This window comes from Apostichopus japonicus, chromosome 12 (genome assembly GCF_037975245.1).
Source record: "Apostichopus japonicus isolate 1M-3 chromosome 12, ASM3797524v1, whole genome shotgun sequence".
Classification (NCBI taxonomy): domain Eukaryota; kingdom Metazoa; phylum Echinodermata; class Holothuroidea; order Aspidochirotida; family Stichopodidae; genus Apostichopus; species Apostichopus japonicus.
In genome coordinates this window covers 3,068,728-3,086,536 of record NC_092572.1, presented here as the reverse complement: position 1 = coordinate 3,086,536, position 17,809 = coordinate 3,068,728, and the positions used below count along the sequence as shown (strand labels likewise).

Here is a 17,809-nt window from a genome sequence, read left to right as displayed (position 1 = left end):
ATTGTTTCAGTCACAAACTTTATTGCCGATTTGGTATTAACGGGATATTTTCTCTTTTTCAAATAATCGGAATCGGTACGATTACGAAAAAAATAATCGGTAATCAGTATTTTCTGTTATGCATAATCATTTGAACACTTACTTCTGTCTACTAATAACAAATGGGCTAACTGCAAGAAGGGGTGTGCAGCTTAGGTGCAGGATTTCCCCACATTACAGAAGATACCAAAATGTGATTTATTTGTTATTTCAAATATGAATGCGGGGAGGGGGGGCTGATACCAACTAGATTCTATTTTTTCTTGGGGCAGATTTTGAATTTCAAAAATAGGGATTTTCCAAGTTTTGTTTGAAGTGTTAAACACTTACGGCAAATGCTAGTCATCTATTGGACAACCTAAGCAGGGTTTTAGCTTGTCAGACTTGAATTTTAGTCGTCTCAGATGACCGTTAAATTTGAGCCCTGCATGATGCTGTAGAGGTATGTGAAAGTATGCTAGTAGCCTATGCTGGAACTCTAAGTATGTAATAACCTAATTGTGAGTATGCTAGTTATGCTGGTAGTAGTAGCCTATGCTAGTTATGTAATCACCTATTGTTCTCGTGGCTTCTTGTAAAGATGGAATGCTGAGGTGGTACTAGAAACAGTACACAGCTCTGACATCGGTTGTGTTGTGTTCTCTTTGACTGTCTCAAGTCTCAGGATATAAACCACTGAGCATAATCAGCGAGATTGTCATCACTGCTTTCTTCGAAAATATCAATAACAGTAAAACGTAAGGTCTGGGGCTACACCCAACGGGCTACTGGTACCCTAACCCTTACCCTAACCATACTGTGGAACTTCAGCCTATCCGTAAATAAGTTAGCGCTGTCTATCACTTATCCACTTTTACCTCGTAGCCCGTAGCACCTATTTTGGTTAAGTTTCAATAACGCGGGGTATTCGACAGCTATGCCATATCAATAATTAACTTGCAATTGCAAATTCACCATAGGCCTATTGTAGGGTTCCAGCCTACATAGCAGGTATCTATTGCCTATTGTTACTTACCTTTACCTATTGTGCACCTGCTATTATAGTAATTACTTGCATACATGTGTCTCCGTGCCCAGATGTTATTATGTTATCATTTGCTGACTCTGGTCTCATTGCATATGGTAAACTGTTATTCCTCCTGTATGTTTGTGATTGGGCAACTAGGTTGCCTGGGTGTGGTTATAACCTTGTGAGTATTAGTTAACTGTTAGTGTAGCCTACTGTGGTTAAGTACTATATTGTGATTGTGTGTCAATAAACAGAACTGCACCAGACCCTGGGGTGTACACATGTCATCTCTCTCTCTCTCACTCGGTCCCTACACTATAAGTACCATGATAGCCTACTACATTAGGCCTATATGTTTAGCTTAGGCTCAATCTAGCCTAACATATAGCAATAAGCCTAACACTTTGGAAACAGCTTTGGTATCACACGCCTATGCTTTTGTACAAAACATCGGCAAGGTGACATTACGATAAAGGCCAATAAACGCAAGTAAACTACCGAAATATCATAAAATAACCCCTACATTTAATATGGAAATACGGTCATATTCACCTCCTGCAACTTTGGGCCCTTGTGTGGCTTAGGAAGTGCCTAATCTCGTTTCGAGACCGGTGAGTTTCTGTTCAGCTTTCGCCATTTTGCAAATGTGAGAGGTTGGAGGCGCTCTTTCAGTTTGCCTTCCAGCTGCCAGAGCCGTAGATAGAGTTATATGAAACGCCAAAAAGGACAATGTAGTCGATGATGTCAAACTATCTTGGTGAAAGGTGACCACTTTCTTGATGATGAAGACAACTCTTTCGATGATGACGGCTATTATTTTCATGAGGATTGCCCATATTTTGTTGATAAAGGCAACTTTTAGGATGATGATGACCATTATTTGTTCTTGTTGTTCAAAATGTTGTCGTTTTTTAGTAGGTTTCAGTCTAAAATGGTCGGCGTTGTTGAAATTAAATTCTTCGTCGAAATGAAATCTTTTGTTCTTTTAAATAAAAGCTTTTAGTTAAACTAATAACTTTTGCTAAAATGTTTGCCGTTGTCTACTTCGACGTTGTTGTTGTTGATTAATTGAACGCCATCGTTCATGTTAATATCTGGTCAAATGATATGTCGTTTCAGGATAATTAGCTCGACGATGTCTAAAACACCTCGTTGTAACTTCCGTTCTTTTTGCTGTTCACATGTTCCAATGCTGTGAATTAATTTCATTGTTGCCGTGTATGTATGCCGTTGTGAAACATGTAGGACTACGGTGCTGTTCTCTTTTGAATGAAGGAGTGTCATACAACTATCTGTGCAACAACTTTGGAAGAAAATTCGAGAAGCAATGTAATGCGCGTGAGCTGCTTCATGAATATGCATACTCACATGAGAACGGCAAAGCAAGAGAAAATGACGCAATGCATTGGCTTATACCAACAAAGGAGATTGCGGATTTGATGGCTAGCTTAGTACGAACCTTAAGAAACTGTTTTTACGGGGGAAGAAATGTTTCCAATTTTATCAGCGGTATGGCTAATTGCTATGCTTATCAGTAATGTACCCAATGGGGACTGTGTTATGCCCGCACCTCCCATCTTCAGGGGGGGGGGGGGGTTGGGGTGAATGTTTTCTTCTGGTGTCCTTTTTTATTTCCATTATCAGGCCCCTACCTAAATCAGTCGTGGTGATGTTATTTTTATTTTTTCATTATTATGATTTACCAATCTTTTGTTAGAGCTAATTATATTGAATTAAGATAATGTATAACAGAAATGTTTCCCTTTAAGTGTTTCATAAAAAAAAGTGTTCTAAAATGTATGCCACTTGGAAGCAAGATTTAAAGAGATGAGCGGAGGATGCAGGTATACCCAATTAGCTCCTAGTGGCTGCAGTGTTGAGTATATATTAGCGATTCAAACAGTAAACATACATAATATAACGTGTAGTAGGTACACGCAGCTGGTATTGCACATCTCTATACTGATTCAAGTGGGGATGTGTTTCTATTTAAAACGACAATCTAGTTCCATGCGATGGTCTGAAATGTGATAGAAAGTATCAATCACTGCAATAAAAGTTAAGTGATTCAAAGAGTTCTATGCTTAGTAAAGGAGAACCTTTAGAGAAGCAGATCTGCTGTAGAGACCCCAGCCTATAGCACGCTGTCATGGAAATGTTCTTGAGATTTCGTAATCCACCTGCCTTGGTCATGAAATGACTTCTCTTTACTTATTAGTCTGCAACGCCTGTCACGTATTTTTTCTTGTTAGAGGTTCTATGTGTGAACGTTGTATGATTAACTACACTGTAGATATGAACATATTTCCACACAGTGTTTACACAAAGAGCCTATTGGTGTTAAAAAGCTATGAATGTAATTTAAGAGCCTGAGGTCGATTTGCGACCACAAATCACAAAACTGTCCTAGTTATAGCGTGCTATAATTGGAGCCAATCAAGCATATCTATTAAGACTGCTGGTATCCAGTATCCTATATGACATAGGTGCTCTTTCGTCTTTGTTTTACTGCCTCCATGTCGTTCCGGATAATATCTGATGGTGGAGACTTTCTCCCTGCCTCCCATTCCAATGGTACGGGTGCGAAATTAAATATACTTATATTCATAACTGGTTTTATTCACTAATATCTTCTGATATGTATTCTTGTGAGGGGAAGGTGATGATAGTTCGAGATGCTTAGGGGATATGATAAAGCATGGTGATAAAATAGAGCATGGGGAATATAACACAACATGGGGGATATAAAGCTTGGAGGATCTAACGAGGCAGGTGAGATATTAATTCGAAACTGAGAGCCTCTAATTGATGTAGAGTAACATTTGTCGAGTTCATGTCTGGTGTGTACAATTTAATCATATATATAGTAATATTCGTCGAGTTCATGGCCAGTTTGCACAGTTTCATATATATATATATATATATATATATATATATATATATATATATATATATATATATATATATATATATATATATAGTGTGTAACATTTGTCGAGTTCATGGCCGGTTCGTATAGTTTCATCATATATTCAGACAGTAGTCGAAATCTGAGAAAATAAGGATCAATTCATAAGGATTAACTTATAATTAATACATGATCGTAATATGGTGTTTGGTGTGGCAATTTTCAAATTAGGGGTTAACGAAAGAGAGTCTCGATAATTATGTAGCAATGAGAAAATACCCATACGCCCGCGTGGCACTGCAGTACGATTACGATTAAGATTATAAATGTATAACTCTAACAGTTATTCTTGCTTCGTTCAAGTGTTAGTTTAACGTATACATGGCTTTTCTAGTTCCATTTCTCTATTTGTTTAGGTCTTTATTCCCTGTTTAATGTTTGTCAATTGATAACCATATTATTGTTGTTTTATTTCTTTACCTGACAAAACTTTGACGGTAACTGCCATCGACCCTCGTTTATAGTTTAAAGTGGCGGCACAGAAGTAAAAACGATCCTCTTTGAGCTTGTTTGCTGTGGATTGCAAGATCGTAGATAAACGTCTCCTGTGCTGTGACTATCTTCAAACTTTACGTCTGAATTGTAGTACTTTCATCTCCATCAATGGTAGAACACTCGTCATCGTTAAGTCCAAAGTCTCTTGACAAACGACTTCCTCACCGAAGTACAAAAACAAACCGATTTCTACATAAATTTACCTTACAGAGCATGTCTAAATAAATAGAGGTAAGTAAAATCGATTTTATTTTTAAACTTATTTAACATTTTTTATTTATATTTATTTTTATTTGATTTAGTCATAGCTTATGTAACCTCAGCAGAGAGCAAATCGTTTGGACGTGAATTGATGTAGTTGTTTCTTGTTAGCCAGTAAACTAAAACAAACGAAAATCAAACAAAGAATATGTTTTTCTTTAAGCTTAGGCTTTGGACGTAAGACGTTGCCTATGTTCTATATGACAGCTAGTTTAGTGTAAGAGTTAAACTCATTTACGTTTGACGTGAAAACTATAACGATGAAGAAATCGAACTACATTTTTATCTTCTTTTTTTTGTATTTTTTGATGAACAATTCTCCAAAAAGATGGAGAGATGGTTTGAAATACAGGCACGTAGCTGGGGGGGGGGGGACGCGGGGGGGGGGGGGGCAGGGGATCGTTTGCCTCTTCTTTCAGTATCGCCAATAAAGGTAAAAAACTGTTGTTTTTTTAGCATGGTATTTTTTCAGTGCTCTTGAAGACTCGTCAGCTCCGTTTATTAACTCGATAATAATCGTAGTATTATTAGGGCCTACTGATTCAACTACTAAGTTGGTTTGGCAGACTAAATTAGCTGAATTTAGCCTATAGCCTATTACAAGCCTACAGTTGGCCACTGCGTAATAAAATACGAAGACACCCCTCCCCTTTATAACCGATGTTAGACATTAAGGATACTGCCGTAACAGTCAGAAATCAGACTGCGACTTTTGACCGTTATTTCGCAATCATTAAACACTTCGCAAAAGCGGTGAAATGCATTGTAGGAGCTTAGTCCATCACTACATTTTAGTACACTGCAGCTTGGATATCGTCTGAAAATCCGTTTTAATACATATTCATAGAGCAGCAATCGAATTGCTTGAACCAAAACCTTGAAGAAAAGAAGTTAAATATTCATTAAATATCTGTTTGCGACGATGTCGGACTCACGATGTGGATGAAATTCGGAAATTTCTTCGCCCCGGCTTGAAAAATAAAAACGAAACGTGAGTAAAAACCTTTCATCTTTCGAATTGCACATTTTCCGTTTTCAAGAAGGTACTACCTCCATCGTCCGGTCAATGGTATAAAACAAATTGAACAATGATTTTGGGCTAAATTCGGAGTTGTTCCAGCATTCTGGGTTGAATTAAAGTGACATTTGTAAGGTTGCTCTTGATCACCGGCATCAACGTATCCTATCGTGGTTAATTGAATGTGTACATGTGTATGCGCATTACCATAGTGTGTAGCCTAGGGTTATAGTTTTAAGTATTCTACAGTACAGTGTATTCATATTACGGGACCTTGTGTTTATGAATGATGTTAGACATTGTTTACGAATACAATGTCGTTTCCTTGAATTTTAGGGTAGTGCTAATACTGTAGTGACCGAGCAGTAGGACCCTACAGTACAACTACACAATACTAGGCCTATGCTGGTAATTTTAAGTTTACTACTGACTTCTGCCACTGGTGGTTGTCAGCAATGGCAATACCTTCATACCAGCCCAGCTACTAGTAGTATTATAAGTACTAGTACATATAATAGTACTTGAAAATTAAAAAGCTTACATTTAAAAAAAAAGGTACTGCCTTGGTCGGCTCTGGTTAGTACTAAGTAGTTTTACCCTTGTGTGATTTAATCCGGTGTACCTAGAAACAGGTTGGTCGAGTCAGTGACAGGTGAACATTGGTTCTGCACTGAATTTTTGTACATTGTTCGCAACACATTTTGGTAGTATCCTTTTGTGTGTGAATTCATATTGCACTTATTTTTTGGGGGGTTGTGCATGTGCCCATTTCACTTTGTTTCAAAGTTCTTCAACTTGTACTGTTGTATGTCTCTGTCATTTTCAGAGAGAAAATGCATTTACAAGTTCCACTACAATGTTACGTAATATGGGCTTGTTGCAACTAATCTCTGCCTGTTGCATTTAAAAGCAATGTGAAGTCATTCGTCATGTGACTTTAAATATTGTCTCCTATTATCCAATGTTCTGTTAATATTTATTTTTGTTTTCTTTTATTTTCAGGACTCTTTCTGCATCTGCGGGTTGGATTCTCCTTTGTGGGCAGTTGGGATATAGTACATGCATCGATATTCGAGACAATTGTAGCCTGCAATTATTTCAAGTTGCTTCCTTAATGTGTTTTTTTTTTTACATTATTCACAGTTTCAACAAATATGCATGTGTAAAATAAAAACCCCACCATGGCACCATATTATCTTCATTGTCATACATCATGTGGCAAATATTGATGCAATTGCATGTGGTTGTTTTTGTAGGTCCAGGTTGAAATAATGTTGCGGTGGAATGGAAAGTCAATTGTGCATCTTTTGTTCCTTGCAGAAAGTACACGAACCTAAGCATTCAATAAGGCTCAAGTTGATTTTTGTGTTTATGCATATGTGACACCTACCTTTGATAATTCACTCTGTAGACACATCTAATGGGTAAAAGTGACCTGTTCTTGTTGCTTTGTCACAGGGTCAAACCTGACAAATTTCAAATAATGACAAGTCGTGGTACTCATCATGAATACTAATGAGGCCACAATTTCAAAGTTAATGTTTCAAAAATATAGTCCCAGCAATTGGTCTTACTGCATTGAGACATTGTGGTTGTTGGCTGATGACAGGTAAATGATAATATTTGGTATATTGATTATGTATATTAATGAGGGGATGTGGCTTAATACTAAGATTGGGAGGCCCATTAACCCTATACAGTAATATGGCATTTGTTCACCAAGGTATAATAGATATTTTAATTAAAGCTTGTTTCAACAGACTACTAATCAAGTCATTTCCAGTCAAGAGTGTAAAGTAATGTGTTAGTTCACATACAATTTTTTCCAAGTCAGATCAATTTGCTGGTCCTTGCAAAAACGCAAGTGGAGAAATTGTGAAAGTTTTGCTATCGAACAGGTTGTTACACTTTTACTTCACCCTGAATTTTCTCGTTACATATTTGCTGACACCTCATAAACATCTTAATGTGCTTGCTAAGAACAGAAGTAAAATGCTAAAGTCAGTTTTGTCAATCTCACTCACATTAACTTACCAAACAATTATTTTGTAATGAGTGTTTGTTCATTGAGCATGAAACATTTCCTTTACTTTGGCCGTACCAAAACAGTTCATTGAAGACATAGTCATCCAATTCTTTCAATTAAAATTTCATTTCACCTTTTAACTTACATTTATGGAAAAGCGTCTTTATACTGTATCTGTTGTGTTGCTTTCAAGTGTTTCAAATGATTTTCTAAAGGTAGTTAGTATAGGCCCCAAATTATAGCACGCTATAATTGCTCGAAGTTTTCAAAAAGTACTTTCCTTGAGGTCTTTACTCTTCGAATTGTTCTCAGACATTTTGAGGAACAAACAAGGTGACTGAATGTCCCAGTGAGGAAAAATACAAATAGTTTAAGAATTTTGACAAAGGTGACCATACTGATAAACAGTTAATACAGCGTAACTTAAACAAATAGCTTTCGAAAGTAAAAATGTCACGCAAGTTCGGTTACAACATCAATAAAAGTAGGTTTTATTGATTCTCAGAAGTTTGAGAGAAACTGTTGTAATTGGATATGCAGTTTTCTTTCCCAAACGACCATATTGTTTTGAAATATTTGTAATTGTTATGTTCCATCACTTTCCTCATACAGTGATAAAACAGACCTTACGCTACGCATGCTTGAAGTTATGTTGCAATTCTTTGCCGGGAAATCCCCATTACCCTCCTGAGTTGTTCACTATGACGTAAGCAATCGTGCACCTGGCCTTTTTTTCGGAGGGTTGAGCTTTCCGGGTAATGCGTTGGGGGTAATGCGTAATTACGTTAACAGTTAACGTTTCGCGTATAGTAAGGATAACTGTAAGAGACGTACATTGGGAGCATAATATTTCGTGACCCTTGTGTGTTATTATGTGAATATTTTCTCCATTACCATCTGTTTTTGGAGATCTCTATCGCCAACCCCAGTTTTAAAGACTCCCCCACCAGACAGTGAAGTGAAGTTACAATATCAAGCACTTATCATTGAAAGCATAAATACATAGTACTGTAACGTTGCTTGAGTCCGGCAGGACCTTCCAACTAACGGACTTAACTTAGAGAACGCAGTTTTTCAGTAAGAACAGAATCTCACATAAGATAAGAAAACAGAATCGTTAAAGTTTTCTGTAATTCCTTGCTTAAGACGTTTATATTTTCAATGATAAACTCGAGGTGAACACTACTAAAATAATGACATGCAAAAATCAGATAATAAACAAATCATTCAATGAAGATCAAAGTGCTTATATTTTATGGGGTTCTTGCGTAACTAGCGTAAACCCTACGGGCGTCACTGTCGTTACACTTGGTGCGTCATCGGCGAAATTTCGTGCGTCACTTAGGGTTACACTCCGTGCGTAACCGGCGTAAACTTACCCGTGTGTCAATGGCGTTACACTTTGTGCGGAACCGGAGTGCGTTAACTCTTCGTGCATCACTGGCATTACATTCTCTGTGAAACAGGTGAAGCTCCATGCGTCACTGGCGCTACCTTCTGTGCGTAATCGGCGAAGCTTCGTGCAGTTACTGGCGTTACACTCCGTGCGTAACTGGCGTAAACTCCCCGTGCGTAACCGGAGGGACACTCCGTGCGTCACTGGCGCTACTCTTGTTGGGTAACAGGCGAAGCTTTATGCGTCACTGGCGTTTCCTTCTGTGCATAACCGGCGAAGCTTCGTGTGTCAGTGGCGTTACACTTCGTACGTAACCGGCGTAAACTCTTCGGGCGTAACTGGAGTTACACTCCGTGCGTAACATGAGTAAAATCCCGGTCCCAAAATTGCCAAATCCAACAGTACTTCTAAGATTCAGAGCTCCCTAAGTCTCACATTGGAAAATAAATGCTTCCCCCTTACCGTGCAACACTCTGCTTTCTTCTTTACTTGAAAGAAGGCTACTCTTCACACACACACGTATTGTCTCCAAACAAGCACCTTCTACTTTGAGCGCGCCAGTTCGTGCAAGGGGAGATTTCCAGGAAATCACGATAGCGCGGGGCTGTGACCCATACAGACAGGAAAGCGGGAAGCAGCAAAGGGAACCCGGGCTAAGTAGCCGCGCTCGCCAATCAAAACAACACTACAATAAAAGAAAAAGAAAAGAATAAAAGAAGGTCAGGTTAAACAGGACATCAGCACAGAAACGAACAAATAAATACATTTGAACATCGGTAAGTCAAAATCAGGGGTTTTATTACGGCGATAAATATGTACACTCGTTCGCTACAGTCCGTTACTTTAATTCACATGTTTGTCGTTATGTAAAATAGTTTGTATGAACCGTCAATTGTTTCCAATGTCCTGTACTTTTAGATCAAACAGAGATTCTTCAGGGCACTTAAATAGGTTATTCTTTTCAACACATTTCAAACTGTTATAAATTCAGTTCATCTTTATTTCAGATATCGGGTTTGATTTTGGAATAAAAGAAACTCATTTGTTGGTTTATTGTATGTTTAGTTGACCAATAGCTTCCGGGTGTAATTCAACGTTACCGGGAAACGATATTTGCATAGTGTACATCGCAAGCACTTTCAAAAACTTCTCAAACACAGGAGCGCATTATATTAACCTAAAGACGTGTATTTCTGCATATTATACGACAAGTTTAATGCAAGAAGGTACCAAAACGACAGAGATGAAATGGCGCACCAATTGTCCGATGTGTGCAGCTAGGTTCGATGCGCTAAAGGTGGTTATTTTGCCGGAGACCCCAAAATGTGATCTAGTTTCACGTCGTTTCCAGAGCTGTGATCGGATTATTGAGCCGTAGCAATGTATGCCCAATCTTCCAAATCCTGAACGGTAAGATATATAGATAAGCTCAATATGTAGACAAATTCAAGTACGAGTCCTAATTATCAGCGATAAAATCGAGAAGATACTCTAAACATACGTAGAAAACATATCACCTGACAGTATCTGTAATACCCAGCGCGAGAAACGATGACATCATGTCCTGTTTGTAATAAATAAACCGATATAGTTAGAACAAAACTTTAAAGAATTCGTAATAGGAAACATACCGTAATCCAAACTACCGTATGACTATGACTAATAATGAAGTGACTTTCTATGAACGACTGAGTGACGAAGGTAATAAAAAACATGACTTTACAGATTTATAAACATGATTCACCTTAGACTTGAAATTTAGTTTAGAGCAACAGGACGTTATTGAAAGTTAGGCTTATTTATATATATGTTTCATGATTTCCGATAATACAGCTATGTCAGTTGCTTTAGCAACATTTGTAATGGTAAATGGTTAATTTCCCGATTTGCTGCTCTTGGGGGTCACCCATGGTAGGGTAGAAGTCCATGACTGAGTGAGGGCTCAAATCGTTTGTGTATCGTGGGCGCGTGTGGGAGATGAACGTTTGTGTATGTGTCCAATTTTGTGTCAAAGGCGCCTCTTGAACGGCTGAGCCGATTCCCTTTTAACTTCAGTTACATTAAAGTTTAAGCTTTGCAGTCTTGTTCAAGGCCCTCTCACACTTCTTTACAACTTCACCCTGGTCATTGGTAACTTGTTACACCCACACACCAAAGTGTGCACAATTCAAACAATCCCTCCCGAGGCACTACATTGCACCACATCTACATGTAGCCTGGGACCTTCCCATGGGGTGCTGCAACAAACTGGCGCTGACAAATTTCTTTACAAGTTTACAAGTTACCTCGCAAGTCCTCAGTAATGTACCTGGGTGAAGAGAGGCAATGGAGATAAAGTGCCTTGTCCAAGGACACTACGTAATGATCTGGCCAGGATTTGAACATAAAACTGCTTAGATCACAAATCCACTATCTCACCCACTAAAACACAACATGAACAGTCTTCTTCAGTCGGAGCATCTAAATGATCAATCCTGAATTTTTGGAAATAACTTCGAAGATCAGATTCTCTCAAAAAACATGGTCTCCTTTCTTTAATTTTTTAAGCAATTTAAAACATTCAGATATTTTGGGGCCAAAACTGATGACCTTAATTATATAATACTTTCTTCATTGGGGTAATGGAATTTTAATTACTCCAGCTATATAGCATCATTCGTATTTGATCTTACTATTAAGATGGTCACCACATTGTTATAATACCATGTAGATAGATACACAAGAACTCTCAAAGTTTCAACAGTGTTTTGTTATCTCTTAACACTTTAGCAGCCACTTTGTAACCACTTTGCAACCACTTAACAACCACTTTGCAACCACTTTGCAACCACTAAATACACATCGGGTCCATTGCTTTCTCGATTCGTTTTCAATACGAGGCCAGAGATAAAAAAATTGTTCGAGAGCAGGGCCAAGAAAACCTAAATCTCACTGACATAAATTGAAGAATGTACATGATATAGACCGATAGGATACTCACACCTACGGCATTAAGGGTCCTTTAACTCGCCCAGCGCAAAATTGTGGGCCGTTGATTTGGTTCCGATGTCGTAGGCAAAAGTAAATCTTCATTAAACGTCAGATTTGGTACGTATTTGTAATGTTTTCAAACCATCATGGTACAATATGGAACGAAAATCATGCCATCTTCATATTGTATGCTGGGATGAATATCACCCTTTACCTAAGAATAAGATAAAGAAACGTTTAGCGGTTCCGGTGTCTAAACATATTTATAGTGTGGTAAGCCATACATATTAATATATACATGAACAAATGACTATCTATTGAATAATACAGCAACATATTAAGAAAGTTACCAGGAATCAGTCATGATGTTGACAAATTCTATTTAGTGACATAGTGTAATAAAATTTGGCGCCTGAATGGTCCCAAAACTATTCGGCCCAAGCAAAATGACTCCAAAATATATAATCCTAACATGTGGGCCCACAAATTCGGGCAAAAAGAATGTGTACCAAAATGTATCTGGGGTGGAAATAAAATTTGTGCCCACCGTCCTAAAAATGCGCCCAGAATTGTATGGGGCCTAGACAACCCCCAAACACCGAAACCTACATGTACCAGCTACTAACCCACAACTGTATCCCAAGTTTCGATATAATCCGAATTATGTTTGAGGAGTTATTGCAATTTTACATTATTGGGTCCAATCAAATTCTGCACCTAAATGGTCCCTAAACTAAAGTCTGCATTTGCCACCAAAAACTTAAACCCTCAAATATGTGGTCCCAAATGGTCCCAAATTATTGGGCCCATAAATGCAGGCTAAAAGAATGTGTCCCAAAATGAATTTGAGGTCGAAATAAAATGTGGTCCCACTCGCTTCAAAAATGCGCCCGAATATATTGGGGCCAAGATGGTCCCAAAACATTTAGGCCTATATGTACCAGCTATTCACCAACAACTTGACTGTATTCCAAGTTTGGATACAATCCAATTTAAAGTCGTGGAGTTATTGCAATGTTAATATATTTTATTCCATGAAGAAACCCTTGCGTTCTATGATAACTTCTAGGAAGAATACTCTAAAAACAATGTGACAGACATTGAATTTGATTTTATTTTCATTCACTCCTAGGTTTTCTATTCTTAATGAAGTCTTCATTAACTAGTAGAGTCAACTTTCAAATAAATGAAATTTAAGTCGAAATCTCGAAACATGAATATTTCCTCTTTTCCATGTTGTTTATATACTGTAGTCTTGAAAAGTGTCTGGCTCACGAAATATTTGAATAAAAATAAATAGATTAAGGATAGACGGGACGGGAAGGAGGGACGGGGGGGGGGGGGGTGCGCACGCCACTGCAACTTCATATGATAGATACTGTATCGACTACCCGATGAAGAAACTTTGTCGTCAGTAGACAAGAATGTACAATCTCTCAAACAGAGCAACATTTTTGTACTCGTCGTTTTATTTCACAGTATTCATATAATTCATATTATTTCATGAAATCTGTTTACTCTATTTTGTTTACATCCCAGGTGAGCCTAGCAAACCTGCAGCTTTTGTGACACTTTGTTTTCTCTTGGTTATTTTTGCTACGACCCCTTTGGTGTATCATCCATTGGGCAGAGAAGAAACATGTGCTGAATTAAATCCATCACATTGTAAAAATTATTATTCATTGCCTTGTCTTGTTTAGTGGAGTTTACACAGAAGTAGGCACGAATGTACTCTTCGCTACGGAGATCAGTACCCCACTATTATAAGCACGTTAGTTTATGCGAGAAAAAAAATTAAAAATCATATTTTATACCATATCAACGATTTTGCATTGGTGGCAATATTTTTAACATTTCGTTTTGGGATTGGATCATGATACATTTGCACATTACTAACGGATCCAAGTTGTCCTTTGGCCATGGCTAAAGCATTTCTCCCTGGGATACTTTTAATAAGTGTTGCTTTCCATTTTACTGATTAGAATCCTCTATATTAAAATAAAGGAATTAACTCACCCTGTTGATGATCAAAACCAAGGTGGCGAAAGAGATCCGAAAAGTTCAGATGAGACGGACGTTAATACGAACCGAGTTGATAACACTGAAAACAGAATACAAAATTTACTCCAAGTGCATCCACTATTCTGCGAGGAAATTATATTAAATTTACCCGTATCACGAGTATAGAGTACTGTTTCTTGTAAAGTTACTATTAATGCTTCTTAAACGTACATCAAAGAAGTACCATGATTTTCATTTAAACTTACTCAAGCATTGAGTAAACTTATATCTTTGCTCAAGCCTTCAAGAAAATTACAACTTAATTAGAAGAAAAGACTGAGAAAATCAAGTTTAGGCTTTCTTGTTTATGGAACCAAAACAAAAGCTTCAAAACGGATGTGAAATATAACATCAACACATTCATAAAATAATCACATTAGCTTCGGTAGAATGTATAAACGAACCAGTCTACCTTTCAAAATTGGAACATATATATAAATACGCAAAAGGGGTTTCAATTGCATTCCTTTCTGGTTTTTGACTTGTATGATCAACATTGCGCAGGGTGATCCTACAACAAACTGAATAATCCATAAATGTTATACTTTTGTACGGACACATCATTCTCAAAGTGTCAAACTATGCATAAAATAAACTTTGTATGGAATGATGAAGCGCACACATTTTAACCTGCGATAACTTTTATATGTAAACACCAAAACTAAGCACATATTTTCCATGGGCTTAACATTTTATAATATTACAAACGCTATTAACTATGTACTTCCACTGCCATCTAAATGTTTCAAAGATATTAAAGATCTCATAGATTCCATAATATTCACTGGTTACGATATGATAATCCATTAAATATGTATATACATATATATATTCGTATATATATATATATATATATATACATATATATACGTATATATATATATATATATATATATATATATATATTTATATATATATATATATATATATATATGTATATATATATATATATATATATATAAATATCAATATATATATATATATATATATGAAGACCAAATATATATATATATATATATATATATGAAGACCAAATATATATATATATTTATATATATATATATCTATCTATCTATCTATATATATATATATATATATAAATAAATATATATATATATAAATAAATATATATATATATATATATATATATATATATATACATATATATATATATATATATATATATATATATATATATATATATATATATATATATATATATATATATATATATATATATATATATATAGGCCTATTTATGCATACCAAATTCGTACATTTATTTATTCTATAACAAAATGATGAAGTTGCTACTTACAAATAACTGATAGGTCGTACACGGGATCCTGTTGTTCTCCATTTAACAAACAGATATATCGGCCAATGTCTGACGATACGAAGTCTGTAATAGTAAAGCTCGTTATTCCGTCGGATATATCAAACGAAAAAAGAGGTATTCTGGAATTTATCTCTGTAACGTCAGAACGTCTGACATAAACAGCGTTGGTATTGTGCCTCAATTCTATAAGTCCAAAGCCATTATAGCTGAAACTAAAGTTCAGATGAATGACACCGCCTTCAGTAATAGATATTTCAGAAGTCGCTGCAACGAAAATAACATTAGAAGGATTCGTTAAATTATACAGCATACTAGCGATACGAGTTTATCCCCACCGACCTACCGCACCCTCATTCCTTATCCATACGATCTGAAAATCATGCTTGCACCTTCACTTATTGCTGCATATATAAATAGTTATGTTCATTCGTTTCCAGATTAGGAACCGCACAAGTACTGTTCTAGAGTTGCCGTAGACAGGAATGTCGTACTGCCATTAAACGTGTTAGTATAAAACTCAACTTCCATTTTAAAGACGGTTTTGTAACAAAGCCACTGTATTTAAAAACTAAGAAACATTTAAACAAGAACCTTGGTTTTTAATATTTCAAAACTTAAATGTGAGTGTGCTAAAGTTTAAATCGCTTACCAAAACAAGGAGTTATCAGATAATTTACATTCACCGTAATGAATGCAAACATGGTGAACAAAAGCAGTTTTGGCGGTTCTTCCACAGTCTGCAGAACAGCCATTGCAAACCTACGCCCCAAAAAGTACAGTACGTTAAAAGTATAAAACCTCTGTGCTGTTGTGCGCTGTAAAATAAAATACCAAACTGAAAGCAAGATAATAGGGACTTATGAAAAGGAAACGAAACTAAAACTTTAGAAGTTGATCCTTTGAAAAACATGCACGTCAATTTTTGCTTCATATAAAGATGGAAACGAAAATCTGAAACTAATAGGTAATTTGTTGCCGTTATTATTCTCGGTGAAATTGTTTTGAAGCCCTCACTTTCAACTTTAACTTTCGCCGTAAAAGGACAACTGCTTTAGCTGTTACAGAGCCAAAACGAATTAACTTCATCGTTATCTTGTTAACCGTCAAACCTTGAACTGTATGTGTCGGGTGTCAGGGGTGTAAGTGGCGTCCCAATGAGAGGCGTAACCATAAATTAAGTTGGAGTGGATATCTCTTTATATTTAGCACATTTAGACGCCCGGTTGGAGCAGTCCCTCGCATTATCTGTTGTTGACAGAATTCTTTGTAACTAATCTTCGCAAATTTGGCAAATAAAGCCATTTGTAATCTGGCAAGGGTGTTCACAGAAGAGCTATTCATAATCTGATTAGCTGTTTTAAGACCGACTGTAGTGACTGGCAAAGTGAAGTTTAACAAAAGTGAAAAGTTGCTTTGTAATAACAACTGAACTTTATACATGTATGAATATATCTGTTAGTGACACTGTTGGCTGGGATACTTGGGTATGGCGGAGCCTCCCGAATAGAAAGCATTTCCAGGTAGTTCTTGACTTATTCTGGTAATTGTTAAGCACATACAGATACATGGCGGAAAGATGATTTATCTTCTTTTACAACGTGGAATATATCCTTGAGCCTTATAATGGGGATGTTTGATAAAATTAGCCTCAATATGTGTAACCTTTGAGACCCAAACTACATTTCAGTCAAAATCACCAGGTGCTCATGGCTTTAATTATCAGTTGAAATTGGTAAAGGATATTATCCGTTTATAAAGTTAAAACTGATGTGTGTTATAATTTCTTAACATGTGTTACATTTATGACCAGTTGCTACCGGGAAGGAATTACAAAGAGAAAATACTACACACATTACTAACAAAACTAATAGGCTACACGATTCGCCAATAAATTCGTACACATTTTAACAGAAAGCGGATGACACAACTGCCAAACGCTTAAAATCTGCAATACGAACTATCTTTACATTGTATACTTACTACACGGGAATAGTTGTGTAGAGTGTAGACTCCTAACCAGTCATTAGTTGAAAACCTTGAGTCATGAATTCGTCTGTTAGTAATTTTTCCAGCATTTGCTTGCAGGTCTAACATGTGCTACAGTGTTACAACACACTTAAGATGACACTGATTATTGACAGTAAAAACTAATCAAGCCATGTACGTTGAGTGTCAAAACCCAGAAAATTAAACCATATTTCTTTCGTATCAGTTAAGGAGACAGATG

The 17,809-nt window shown here is 36.6% G+C and overlaps 1 protein-coding gene and 2 long non-coding RNA genes across 4 annotated transcripts in view; 1 reads left to right on the top strand and 2 right to left on the bottom strand.

Moving 5' to 3' along the window:
- The window catches only part of LOC139976787 (uncharacterized), a 43,730-nt gene extending 41,198 nt beyond the window's left edge, over nt 1–2,532 (bottom strand). Inside the window, exon 1 of the mRNA XM_071985561.1 lies at nt 1,601–2,532. The gene's annotated coding sequence lies outside the window, so the exon portion shown is untranslated. The remainder of the gene's footprint in view (nt 1–1,600) is intronic.
- Nucleotides 2,533–5,462: 2,930 nt separating this feature from the next.
- On the top strand, nt 5,463–6,943 carry LOC139977070 (uncharacterized). The gene is made up of 2 exons (XR_011796415.1): nt 5,463–5,763; nt 6,793–6,943. It is a non-coding gene; the product is annotated as an uncharacterized lncRNA (long non-coding RNA).
- A 2,977-nt stretch (nt 6,944–9,920) lies between these two features.
- On the bottom strand, nt 9,921–16,384 carry LOC139976799 (uncharacterized). 2 transcript variants are annotated; one of them, XR_011796272.1, is made up of 5 exons: nt 16,232–16,384; nt 15,562–15,846; nt 14,199–14,283; nt 12,193–12,396; nt 9,921–10,776 (listed from the first exon to the last, which is right to left on the bottom strand). It is a non-coding gene; the product is annotated as an uncharacterized lncRNA (long non-coding RNA). The 2 variants fall into 2 exon arrangements; XR_011796271.1 differs by having other exon boundaries at nt 9,921–12,396.
- Between the last annotated feature and the right edge of the window lie 1,425 nt (nt 16,385–17,809).